The following is a 13,900-nucleotide window of genomic DNA, read 5'->3' as shown; positions in this document are numbered from 1 at the left end:
AAGTTGAGATTAGCTCAAAGCCCTAACTGTTTTCACTGGGTTATACAGGGCTCAGGGGTGGGACTTAAGTCAGCTAAGAGTCTCTTATCCAGACTATGTTCCTCTCAAACGGCAAATTTCCTGCCTAGGTTAAGTGGACTAGATAGACAATCTTCACCCTCCCTTCTGAGAATCCAGACTTTGACCTCTTTTTTTTAGTTAGGGCTGAACTACTATAGTTGTGTAAGCCAAAAATTTTTTTTAGTAACGTGGAGTTGGAACACACACTTTAGACCCTTCTTTCCTTTTTAGATAAGTGTGAAGCCTTTTGTATCCCACAAATTATAAATGACACCGGGTATTGATCCGGATTATGTATAGAGCAGAGAAAACTTTTTGTCCTTGGCCAGTGGACTGATGACGGCCAATGTATATTTACCGGACCAAGCACTAATTTCCTGTGCTTTAGACGATGTCCTCGCCACTTCTTCTTCCTAGCCCCAGTGGCTTTGACTCAGGCGAATCTGCTCCGCCAAGAGCTGTGTTGTCCTCGCAGGTGGTGTGCGGCTGGGAGCAGGCAGGGGCTGTAAGTCGGTCCCAATAATCTCCGGCTCAACGTGGGCTTAGCTGGAATCGCTGTAGGTTGTTGTGCTGGGCCCGGGGATAGCAAGCCTGTGCAAAGACTCGGCTTGACGGTCTCAAACGCCGATGCGCTGCTCACACACACTGGATGCTTACGTCAGGGCTGCTGACGTCATGTCCAGTAGCCATGTGCGGGGCTTAGTTACGTCGTACTCACAACCTTTGGTTCTTCAGTAAAACCCTGAGTCGTAAAGAGCACGTGGTCACTTAGTGTGCTAGTGGGTGGAACCTGAGTGACATCAGGGAGAAGCCACCATGGGTAAGGGCTAGAGATGCTGCTAATGCAATGATGAGGGAAATTTAAACGTCTCTTGTGCTAATAGCTGTTTATTGTGTTGTCACCGGCTGGAACAGACCATAGGCGTATTGGTTTCACTGTTTCCTCATGCAGTCACACTTGCGTATCTGTGTAGACAAGGTCATTCCGTGAGAATGAAGGTGACAATAATATGTGACAAGGATTGAAGCATTACCTAAAACACAGCACATTGTGCAAGTTAGGTGTGTAACCCGCCAGTGACAGAAAGTCGAGCTGAGGAAACCGTATAGGTCAGAATTTACGATGCTTGTGTGTTGCAAAAAATTGATATCACCTCACAATGCAGAACAATATTTTATAGAATAAAGCTCTGTAACAAGTTCTTCCTGATCCAAAAGCAGAAATGGTGCAACAGGAACTGAGGCTGGGAGCAGACCCGGTAAGCAAAATAAATAATAATAACCTTGGAAAGTTTACTAGCAAAGTAAGTAAAACTCCCACCTTACTTGAGAAGGGGTGGCTAGCACTGAATAAACACATTTCCACATTGTGACAACATTCATTTTCATCTTTGAACATATAACAAGTGAAAAAGAAAATCCAGTGGGTGAAGTTGAAAATTAAATTGACACATTTATAAAGTGTATTATACTTCACTCCAACAATGCACATTTACATTATGTAAATTATTGTATATATATATATATATATATATATATATAAAATATATAATATTGTATATATATTAAAGTCAGACTGCTAATTTCTTTATTAATACAAAGCCACAGAATGTGACTTTTGCTTGAATTATCCATTTTAAGGGCTCCATGTACTAAGCCGTCAATTCATCCGTCATTTTAGATGCGGATAAACTCGCCGTTACTCGCCGCGGGCGAAATGGTGTCCGCTGTCACTATGTACTAATAATCCCCCAATAAATAGACAAGTCTAGCCCGCCGCGAGCAGTGGCGGATTATTGATAAATTTGACGCCTCGCTCGCCGCGACTAAGCTGATGTACTTAACTTTCAGTTGAATTGCCTGGCCAATTAACACGTGACATGCAAGGTGTCACGAACATCATAGTAGTCGCGGGAATAGAATTTTGCTCCTATAAAAGTTCAACTTATCTAAACAACTTTATTATTGTTCAAAAATTTTTGAAGAGTGATAACAGAGCGTTATTTTTGTAATATTTATTTACAATTTGGATATGGCTTCATCTGGATCTGATAATATATAAATATTAATATAAAAATAATTATAAAGATTGACAACTATACAATACAAATTTAAAATATAGATTACTCTTTAATTACAGTCGACAAATTTGGCGCAATTTATGTACATGGAAATGAGAGACAAATTAAACGCCAGTTATGCTGTACAATGCTGATATTACTGCCTTTTATATATGTCTAGACTGGCGTCTAGATTGACTTTCCTATTGTTTTGTACCTTGCCCGCCACCTAAAAGGTGGCGAGGCAAAAATAACGAGGTGGGAGCGGAAATTGTAGCGAGCGGACAAATAGATTTTTTAGTACATTCGTTTTTGGCGAGTTGGTGGTCAAATGTGTCTAATTACAGTGAAAAATGGAGAGGTAGCGAGGTTTGGCGGATAAGTACGCTCGCAATTTTAAAGATGCGAGTTTGAACATAGTTGACGACTTTGTACATATCAGTTTGCGAGTTTTGACGCGAGATTTGTTGCGGGTAGCTCGCTGACTGCTTAGTACATGGAGCCCTAAATCTGCATAATCTGCACAGGAGTGAGACATAAGGGCATCTAACCTTTTAAATTGGTTCTTTATAGATCTTTTTTTAACTATAATTAATAGGCGTAGCTAAATTATGCTAATTATGTGGATTTGGCAAAGTGGGTAGAAACTTTAGGGCAGGGGGTGTGGTAAAAATTTTCATGCAGGTAATTGATAGCTGCAAAATGTCCCTGGAATTTTTTTCAAATGTTGGCAACTATGATACCTCTATCATTACAACCAAACATTCTACTAGTTCTCCCTATCAGTCAGTGAGAATTATTAGGAAGCACAAAATCAATGCTGCTGTATTAGTTTCAGTTTAATTTTAAACAGCTTCTACTGAACATTTTTTTCAAGCCCATTCATATGCATATGAGTATAATGTCCTGCACATTTCTGTATTTTTGCTTTCAGTAACCTACATTGTTATATTCTACATGGCACGGCCGGCTAAAGACATTAAATTGCCTGGGTCTGAAAATGTAATAATGCCCCCTACCCGACCATAGTTAGCAGTTGCAAACATTAAGGGCCAGATTACAAGTGGGGCGGTATTTATTGAGGAAGCTTGAATATACAATAGTAACAAAAAATACACAAAAAACAATCTGACATTGTTGTTCACAGCCACATATTTCCACATATTGCTCCTTATCTCCTGCACCTCTCTGTCAGTCCCCCGCTGGCTTCCTTTAGACCCAAGAATAAAATTCAAAATCCTGACGCTAACATACAAGACTTTATATAACAATGCACTCTATTGAATCTCTGTCCTTGTCTTCAAATATTAGACTACCTTGGATTTAAGCATATCAGATGATGTGTATTTGTGTAATGAGGGAGGGTGTGGCCTTAGGAGATCACACCTCTATATCAAGGTGCACATAATTATTAGGCAGCTTCTTTTTCTCAGGCAAAATGGGCCAAAAAAGAGATTTAACTGACTATGAAAAGTCAACATTTTTAAAAAGTCTTTCAGAATGATGCAGCACTCTTGAAATGGCTTAGATATTGGGGTGTGATCACAGAACCATCAAACGTTTTGTTGTAAATAGTCAACAGGAACGCAAATTAACTACCCAAGATTTGAGAAGAATCCAACGTGAAGCTACCAGAAACCCATTATCCTCCAATGCTGTCATATTCCAGAACTGCAATCTACCTGGAGTGCCCAGAAGTACAAGGTGTTCAGTGCTCAGAGACATGACCAAGGTAAGGAAGGCTGAAACCCGACCACCACTGAACAAGACACATAAGTTCAAACCTCAAGACTGGGCCAAGAAATATGTGAAGGCAGATTTTTCAAAGGTTTTATGGACTGATGAGATGAGAGTGACTCTTGACAGACGAGATGGGTGGGCCCGTGGCTAGATCAGTAACAGGCACAGAGCTCCACTTCGACTCAGACGCCAGCAAGGTGAAGGTGGGATACTGGTATGGGCTAGTATTATTAAAGATGAGCTAGTTGGACCTTTTCAGGTTGAAGATGGACTCAAAATCAACTCCCAAACCTACTGCCAGTTTTTTGAAGACACTTTCTGGTACAGGAAAAAGTCTGCATCTTTCAAGAAGACCATGATATTTATGCAGGACAATGCTCCATCGCATGCATCAAAGTACTCCATTGCATGGCTAGCCAGTAAAGGCCTTAAAGATTAAAGAATAATGACATGGCCGCCTTCCTCATCTGACCTAAACCCTATTGAGAACTTGTGGGCCCTTCTTAAATGGGAGATTTACAGTGAAAGAAAACAGTACACCTCTCTGAACAGTGTCTGGGAGGCTGTAGTTGCTGCTGCACAAAAAGGTTGATCGTCAACAGTTCAAGAAACTGACAGACTTTATGGATGGAAGGCTTATAACTGTTATTGAAAAGAAGGGTGGCTATATTGGTCACTGATTATTTTTTTTGGAAATGTCAGAAATGTTTATTTGTAAATTTTGAGTTGTTTCTTTATTATTCTCACTTTAACAGATGAAAATAAACAAGTTAGATGGGAAAAATTCAGTTTTTCATTTAGTTGCATAACAATTCTACACACTAATAGTTGCCCAATAATTGTGCACAGATAGATACTCTTCTAAAAAAGCCAAAACCTCACTTTTACTTTCTTAAATATTCAGGTTTAAGGTTTAAACATATTGGATTGACCGAGAGCACTGTAGTTGTTCAATAATGAAATTAATCGTCAAAAATACAACTTGCCTAATAATTGTGCACACAGTGTATAATAGTCATGGATGGGTGACTATATTTCCCTATATATCCACATTTCTGTTGTTTAAGCAAATGTAATTATGTGTATATACAAATCTACATGTACATATATGTGTGTGCTCTTATGAGTATAATGTGTATCTAGCTAGCTTTATTCATATTTTGTCTGCTAAACTTCAGGATTGCCTCCTCCCCTGGAAAATGTCTGCTGATGCGCATGTTTATACACATTTATACAACTTAATTTTAAACAGATGTTAAATAACAACATATTGGTGCATAGATATTTAACAGTATTATGTTGGCTTTATTGATATGTTTTATGAAGTTTGTTTTGGTTGATTTAAGACTGAATGGCCATTTTAATATATAAAAAGTACGTTCACTTACCTGTCTACTTATTATGTCATAAAAAATAGCCATTTGTTTACTTTGACAAAGTAAATAGATGAATCTATGTTTTCATCATTTTTGAAGATAGATCTATCTTTTTGTGTAGTAAAGCAAACTTTTGTATTGTCTCTGTCCTGAGGATGCCTGATGCATCCTATTCTTTTAGGTCATTTCTCTATTATTTAGTGAATAAGCTCAATAGAATAACATAACACTGGATCGACTGGAGAGCCTGGAAAGGCTGTTCGAATCAGAGAATCCAGGGGAGTGAGAATTAAATTATTGACTAAAGACCTAAAGAAATACTACTGTTCATTTCTGCACAAGCATTTTTGAGTGCTGCATCCTCTATATGATTATTTTACCATAAAAATATATTTACCAAAGTTAGAAATCGTTTATTTATTTACTTTTTTAAGAAATGGTTATTATTCAAAATGTATTGTTTTTGATTCTTGATGCACTGTTGAACATTTCTAGCAATTTGTAAAAATTAAGGTAAAATAGATCTGCGTTATTTTGCTATTCAGGAAGTCTAAAAGGATTGTTTCTGCATATGGTAAGAAGGGATCCTGCGTAGATCAATGGAGGTAATATTTATAAGTATTCATTAAAGGCTCGAGGTTCTTTTCTTTGGTGCCTATTTGAACTGAACATTGGTGTTGCCTAAATTGTATGTTAAAATCCATTTTGTAAATATTTAGCATTATTTAAAAATGTATCAGTACAGGTTCACAAGAAATTTCCTTTTACAATATGCAGTTACAATTAAATTTATATTGCTTAATTAAAAATGTATTGCAAATTAAAATTGAATATTCAAAGATAAGATGTTTTCTTTTACAGGTCTGAACCAATACAAATGTATATCATGGGATATACAAACTATAATTTAAAATACAGAGACAAACGTAACACAGTAATGTGAATACAGAATGAGTGTGGAATGGTGTAAATGCTTGAACAGCCCTGCCCACTGCTCTCATACAATCTCACAAGAGCAGGGCTTGTCAATCATCTCTGACACGTTAAGAAGCAGTAATCGTATGATTTGCTTACGAATGCATACACTGCAAAGGCTTCCACAGCTTGATAAATGGTGTCCTTTGCATTTATTGTCTTCAGAAAATGAGTAGGCATAAATTATCTAAGCATTAAAGTTCCCAATGATTTGTCAAATAAGCTGTATAGTATTACTGTATTGGAAGTTGCTTCTTTAGGTTTATTCTTGCAATTAAAATAAACGGTTTCGCTCACCAAAAACACTATTATAATGAAAAGTTTAGAATCTTGACCTTTGTGTATAGAGAGAGAGATAAGATAAGCGGGTTGTTTGTTACTGTAGGCTCAGCCTACTGAAATTGATATGTTTTTGAGAGCAATGGGTGGTTGCATGAGCAAAAAAAAAGTTAAATACAAACATAAACCTAAACAAGCAATTCTCCATACATTTAATAATCTGCAGCTGAGTTTTTGTGAACACATTTGGCTAGATAATATGAGTATTACAAGTTGAAAGTAAACGTGACCGCATGAGTGCAAACTCAATTTGCGATCGCCGGGTTAGCGGCTAAAGTATTTGCATAAATGGATAGGGCTAAATATGAAGTTGCACAAAACACAACATAAATACATTAAAATAAAGTGTTACACTTATATGTACACTATCTAATAAAAAAGGATTCATATAAATATTAAAAAAAGTTGTAAGGGTTAAAAGGTATATGATAAGGTATTTGAATGAAAAGGGCTATAATGTATATATACATACATATACATGTGTGTATATACTGTATATATATATATATATGTGTGTATACATGTGTGTTTATGTTTATTTGTGTATATATGTATATAATGTACAAATATACATATATATATATATAAAGACATACATACAAATGTCCTTTCCACTCAAATGCCTGAAAACATGAAACATCCTTTTGAATAAAATGTAATATTTAATAATGTGTTCTCATTCACCTCATCTTGCACTTTTGTTTCTCAAACACACTATAGCACTTTCGTCTCTGTATTTCAAGTTATAATTTGTAAATTCTGTCATATCGACCAGTATAGTTTATTTTTTTAATAAGGAATGTTAGGCCAATAAAATGGCTGCTGCAATACACTGCTTTTTTTTTTTTACATTTAATTTTAAAATTTCTAGTGAACATAAATTCAGTATAACTTGTAAGAGAATACATTAAATCATATCACTAAATTCATACAGTAAAGATTGAGACTGGTTTAGTAAACCCTAAGGGCTAGATTAGGAGTGGATCGATATTGTTTGCACGCCAGCGATATCGGGTTTTTGTGGCTGTTTGCGCCAAAGTTAAATTCCACTCGCTTTACAAGTTTAAAGTAAATGGGAATGTGTGAGCGCAATCGTGATTTATGCTAGAATGATTCCATGACCTCTGAACTCTGGTTAATTGTTAATAAGTATAGTTACACTCATAATAAAAGTAACTTTTAAAAATTATTTAAAAATTATTATTATTAATAAAAAATTGCATTAAAAAAGTTATAAGCGCTCAAAAATATGAGTTGTCAGGTGTTAGAAAAAAAGGACTGCAAAGTGTTTGTGTACTGACTGTAAATTCATTCCAATGTTTATGTATTTTTAAATAGATATTCCTATATATAGCTGTATATATCTATACCCATATTTAATCACATATATATAGGTATAAAACATAATTTATGTAAGAACTTACCTGATAAATTCATTTCTTTCATATTAACAAGAGTCCATGAGCTAGTGACGTATGGGATACACATTCCTACCAGGAGGGGCAAAGTTTCCCAAACCTTAAAATGCCTATAAATACACCCCTCACCACACCCACAAATCAGTTTAACGAATAGCCAAGAAGTGGGGTGATAAGAAAAAAAGTGCGAAGCATATAAAATAAGGAATTGGAATAATTGTGCTTTATACAAAAAAATCATAACCACCACAAAAAAGGGTGGGCCTCATGGACTCTTGTTAATATGAAAGAAATGAATTTATCAGGTAAGTTCTTACATAAATTATGTTTTCTTTCATGTAATTAACAAGAGTCCATGAGCTAGTGACGTATGGGATAATGACTACCCAAGATGTGGATCTTTCCACACAAGAGTCACTAGAGAGGGAGGGATAAAATAAAGACAGCCAATTCCTGCTGAAAATAATCCACACCCAAAATAAAGTTTAACAAAAAACATAAGCAGAAGATTCAAACTGAAACCGCTGCCTGAAGAACTTTTCTACCAAAAACTGCTTCAGAAGAAGAAAATACATCAAAATGGTAGAATTTAGTAAAAGTATGCAAAGAGGACCAAGTTGCTGCTTTGCAGATCTGGTCAACCGAAGCTTCATTCCTAAACGCCCAGGAAGTAGAAACTGACCTAGTAGAATGAGCTGTAATTCTTTGAGGCGGAATTTTACCCGACTCAACATAGGCAAGATGAATTAAAGATTTCAACCAAGATGCCAAAGAAACGGCAGAAGCTTTCTGGCCTTTCCTAGAACCGGAAAAGATAACAAATAGACTAGAAGTCTTACGGAAAGATTTCGTAGCTTCAACATAATATTTCAAAGCTCTAACAACATCCAAAGAATGCAATGATTTCTCCTTAGAATTCTTAGGATTAGGACATAATGAAGGAACCACAATTTCTCTACTAATGTTGTTGGAATTCACAACTTTAGGTAAAAATTCAAAAGAAGTTCGCAACACCGCCTTATCCTGATGAAAAATCAGAAAAGGAGACTCACACGAAAGAGCAGATAATTCAGAAACTCTTCTAGCAGAAGAGATGGCCAAAAGGAACAAAACTTTCCAAGAAAGTAATTTAATGTCCAATGAATGCATAGGTTCAAACGGAGGAGCTTGAAGAGCTCCCAAAACCAAATTCAAACTCCATGGAGGAGAAATTGACTTAATGACAGGTTTTATACGAACCAAAGCTTGTACAAAACAATGAATATCAGGAAGAATAGCAATCTTTCTGTGAAAAAGAACAGAAAGAGCGGAGATTTGTCCTTTCAAAGAACTCGCGGACAAACCCTTATCTAAACCATCCTGAAGAAACTGTAAAATTCTCGGTATTCTAAAAGAATGCCAAGAAAAATGATGAGAAAGACACCAAGAAATATAAGTCTTCCAGACTCTATAATATATCTCTCGAGATACAGATTTACGAGCCTGTAACATAGTATTAATCACGGAGTCAGAGAAACCTCTATGACCAAGAATCAAGCGTTCAATCTCCATACCTTTAAATTTAAGGATTTCAGATCCGGATGGAAAAAAGGACCTTGAGACAGAAGGTCTGGTCTTAACGGAAGAGTCCATGGTTGGCAAGATGCCATCCGGACAAGATCCGCATACCAAAACCTGTGAGGCCATGCCGGAGCTATTAGCAGAACAAACGAGCATTCCCTCAGAATCTTGGAGATTACTCTTGGAAGAAGAACTAGAGGCGGAAAGATATAGGCAGGATGATACTTCCAAGGAAGTGATAATGCATCCACTGCCTCCGCCTGAGGATCCCGGGATCTGGACAGATACCTGGGAAGTTTCTTGTTGAGATGAGAGGCCATCAGATCTATCTCTGGGAACCCCCACATTTGAACAATCTGAAGAAATACCTCTGGGTGAAGAGACCATTCGCCCGGATGCAACGTTTGGCGACTGAGATAATCCGCTTCCCAATTGTCTACACCTGGGATATGAACCGCAGAGATTAGACAGGAGCTGGATTCCGCCCAAACCAAAATTCGAGATACTTCTTTCATAGCCAGAGGACTGTGAGTCCCTCCTTGATGATTGATGTATGCCACAGTTGTGACATTGTCTGTCTGAAAACAAATGAACGATTCTCTCTTCAGAAGAGGCCAAAACTGAAGAGCTCTGAAAACTGCACGGAGTTCCAAGATATTGATCGGTAATCTCACCTCCTGAGATTCCCAAACTCCTTGTGCCGTCAGAGATCCCCACACAGCTCCCCAACCTGTGAGACTTGCATCTGTTGAAATTACAGTCCAGGTCGGAAGAACAAAAGAAGCCCCCTGAATTAAACGATGGTGATCTGTCCACCACGTTAGAGAGTGCCGAACAATCGGTTTTAAAGATATTAATTGATATATCTTCGTGTAATCCCTGCACCATTGGTTCAGCATACAGAGCTGAAGAGGTCGCATGTGAAAACGAGCAAAGGGGATCGCGTCCGATGCAGCAGTCATAAGACCTAGAATTTCCATGCATAAGGCTACCGAAGGGAATGATTGAGACTGAAGGTTTCGACAGGCTGTAATCAATTTTAGACGTCTCTTGTCCGTTAAAGACAAAGTCATGGACACTGAATCTATCTGGAAACCCAGAAAGGTTACCCTTGTTTGAGGAATCAAAGAACTTTTTGGTAAATTGATCCTCCAACCATGATCTTGAAGAAACAACACAAGTCGATTCGTATGAGATTCTGCTAAATGTAAAGACGGAGCAAGTACCAAGATATCGTCCAAATAAGGAAATACCACAATACCCTGTTCTCTGATTACAGACAGAAGGGCACCGAGAATCTTTGTGAAAATTCTTGGAGCTGTAGCAAGGCCAAACGGTAGAGCCACAAATTGGTAATGCTTGTCTAGAAAAGAGAATCTCAGGAACTGATAATGATCTGGATGAATCGGAATATGCAGATATGCATCCTGTAAATCTATTGTGGACATATAATTCCCTTGCTGAACAAAAGGCAATATAGTCCTTACAGTTACCATCTTGAACGTTGGTATCCTTACATAACGATTCAATAATTTTAGATCCAGAACTGGTCTGAAGGAATTCTCCTTCTTTGGTACAATGAAGAGATTTGAATAAAACCCCATCCCCTGTTCCGGAACTGGAACTGGCATAATTACTCCAGCCAACTCTAGATCTGAAACACAATTCAGAAATGCTTGAGCTTTCACTGGATTTACTGGGACATGGGAAAGAAAAAATCTCTTTGCAGGAGGTCTCATCTTGAAACCAATTCTGTACCCTTCTGAAACAATGTTCTGAATCCAAAGATTGTGAACAGAATTGATCCAGATTTCTTTGAAAAAACGTAACCTGCCCCCTACCAGCTGAACTGGAATGAGGGCCGTACCTTCATGTGAACTTAGAAGCAGGCTTTGCCTTTCTAGCAGGCTTGGATTTATTCCAGACTGGAGATGGTTTCCAAACTGAAACTGCTCCTGAGGACGAAGGATCAGGCTTTTGTTCTTTGTTGAAACGAAAGGAACGAAAACGATTGTTAGCCCTGTTTTTACCTTTAGACTTTTTATCCTGTGGTAAAAAAGTTCCTTTCCCACCAGTAACAGTTGAAATAATAGAATCCAACTGAGAACCAAATAATTTGTTTCCCTGGAAAGAAATGGAAAGTAGAGTTGATTTAGAAGCCATATCAGCATTCCAAGTCTTAAGCCATAAAGCTCTTCTGGCTAAGATAGCCAGAGACATAAATCTAACATCAACTCTAATAATATCAAAAATGGCATCACAGATGAAATTATTAGCATGCTGGAGAAGAATAATAATATCATGAGAATCACGATTTGTTACTTGTTGCGCTAGAGTTTCCAACCAAAAAGTTGAAGCTGCAGCAACATCAGCCAATGATATAGCAGGTCTAAGAAGATTACCTGAACATAGATAAGCTTTTCTTAGAAAAGATTCAATTTTTCTATCTAAAGGATCCTTAAACGAGGTACCATCTGATGTAGGAATGGTAGTACGTTTAGCAAGGGTAGAAATAGCCCCATCAACTTTAGGGATTTTGTCCCAAAATTCTAACCTGTCAGGCGGAACAGGATATAATTGCTTAAAACGTTTAGAAGGAGTAAATGAATTACCCAATCTATCCCATTCCTTAGCAATTACTGCAGAAATAGCATTAGGAACAGGAAAGACTTCTGGAATAACCGCAGGAGCTTTAAAAACCTTATCCAAACGTATAGAATTAGTATCAAGAGGACTAGAATCCTCTATTTCTAAAGCAATTAGTACTTCTTTAAGTAAAGAGCGAATAAATTCCATCTTAAATAAATATGAAGATTTATCAGCATCAATCTCTGAGACAGAATCCTCTGAACCAGAAGAGTCCAAAGAATCAGAATGATGGTGTTCATTTAAAAATTCATCTGTAGAGAGAGAAGATTTAAAAGACTTTTTACGTTTACTAGAAGGAGAAATAACAGACAAAGCCTTCTTTATGGATTCAGAAACAAAATCTCTTATGTTATCAGGAACATTCTGCACCTTAGATGTTGAGGGAACTGCAACAGGCAATGGTACATCACTAAAGGAAATATTATCTGCATTAACAAGTTTGTCATGACATTTAATACAAACAACAGCTGGAGGAATAGCTACCAAAAGTTTACAGCAGATACACTTAGCTTTGGTAGATCCAGCAGGCAGAGGTTTTCCTGTAGTATCTTCTGGCTCAGATGCAACGTGAGACATCTTGCAATATGTAAGAGAAAAAACAACATATAAAGCAAAATAGATCAAATTCCTTATAAGACAGTTTCAGGAATGGGAAAAAAATGCCAAACATCAAGCTTCTAGCAACCAGAAGCAAATGAAAAATGAGACTGAAATAATGTGGAGACAAAAGCGACGCCCATATTTTTTGGCGCCAAATAAGACGCCCACATTAATTGGCGCCTAAATGCTTTTGGCGCCAAAAATGACGCCACATCCGGAACGCCGACATTTTTGGCGCAAAATAACGTCAAAAATGACGCAACTTCCGGCGACACGTATGACGCCGGAAACGGAAATGAATTTTTGCGCCAAAAAAGTCCGCGCCAAGAATGACGCAATAAAATGAAGCATTTTCAGCCCCCGCGAGCCTAACAGCCCACAGGGAAAAAAGTCAAATTTTTGAGGTAAGAAAAAAAATATGATAATTAAAGCATAATCCCAAATATGAAACTGACTGTCTGGAAATAAGGAAAGTTGAACATTCTGAGTCAAGGCAAATAAATGTTTGAATACATATATTTAGAACTTTATAAATAAAGTGCCCAACCATAGCTTAGAGTGTCACAGAAAATAAGACTTACTTACCCCAGGACACTCATCTACATGTTTGTAGAAAGCCAAACCAGTACTGAAACGAGAATCAGTAGAGGAAATGGTAAGTATAAGAGTATATCGTCGATCTGAAAAGGGAGGTAAGAGATGAATCTCTACGACCGATAACAGAGAACCTTATGAAATAGACCCCGTAGAAGGAGATCACTGCATTCAATAGGCAATACTCTCCTCACATCCCTCTGACATTCACTGCACGCTGAGAGGAAAACCGGGCTCCAACTTGCTGCGGAGCGCATATCAACGTAGAATCTAGCACAAACTTACTTCACCACCTCCATCGGAGGCAAAGTTTGTAAAACTGATTTGTGGGTGTGGTGAGGGGTGTATTTATAGGCATTTTAAGGTTTGGGAAACTTTGCCCCTCCTGGTAGGAATGTGTATCCCATACGTCACTAGCTCATGGACTCTTGTTAATTACATGAAAGAAATATTTATTTGTGCAATAATCCATCAGATATATATATATGTTTAAGAATAAATAGTAGATAATATGCTATGTACAGAACAT

General features: G+C 37.4%; 1 protein-coding gene across 2 annotated transcripts in view; it reads left to right on the top strand.

Moving 5' to 3' along the window:
- AIFM3 (apoptosis inducing factor mitochondria associated 3) overlaps positions 1 to 13,900 on the top strand; it is a 161,385-nt gene that overhangs the window by 136,306 nt on the left and 11,179 nt on the right. The window lies entirely within an intron of this gene.

The sequence above is a fragment of the Bombina bombina genome, chromosome 2 (assembly GCF_027579735.1).
Source record: "Bombina bombina isolate aBomBom1 chromosome 2, aBomBom1.pri, whole genome shotgun sequence".
NCBI classification, from domain to species: Eukaryota; Metazoa; Chordata; class Amphibia; order Anura; family Bombinatoridae; genus Bombina; species Bombina bombina.
Note: the sequence above shows the minus strand (reverse complement) of the source record. Positions and strands in the feature narration are given on the sequence as shown.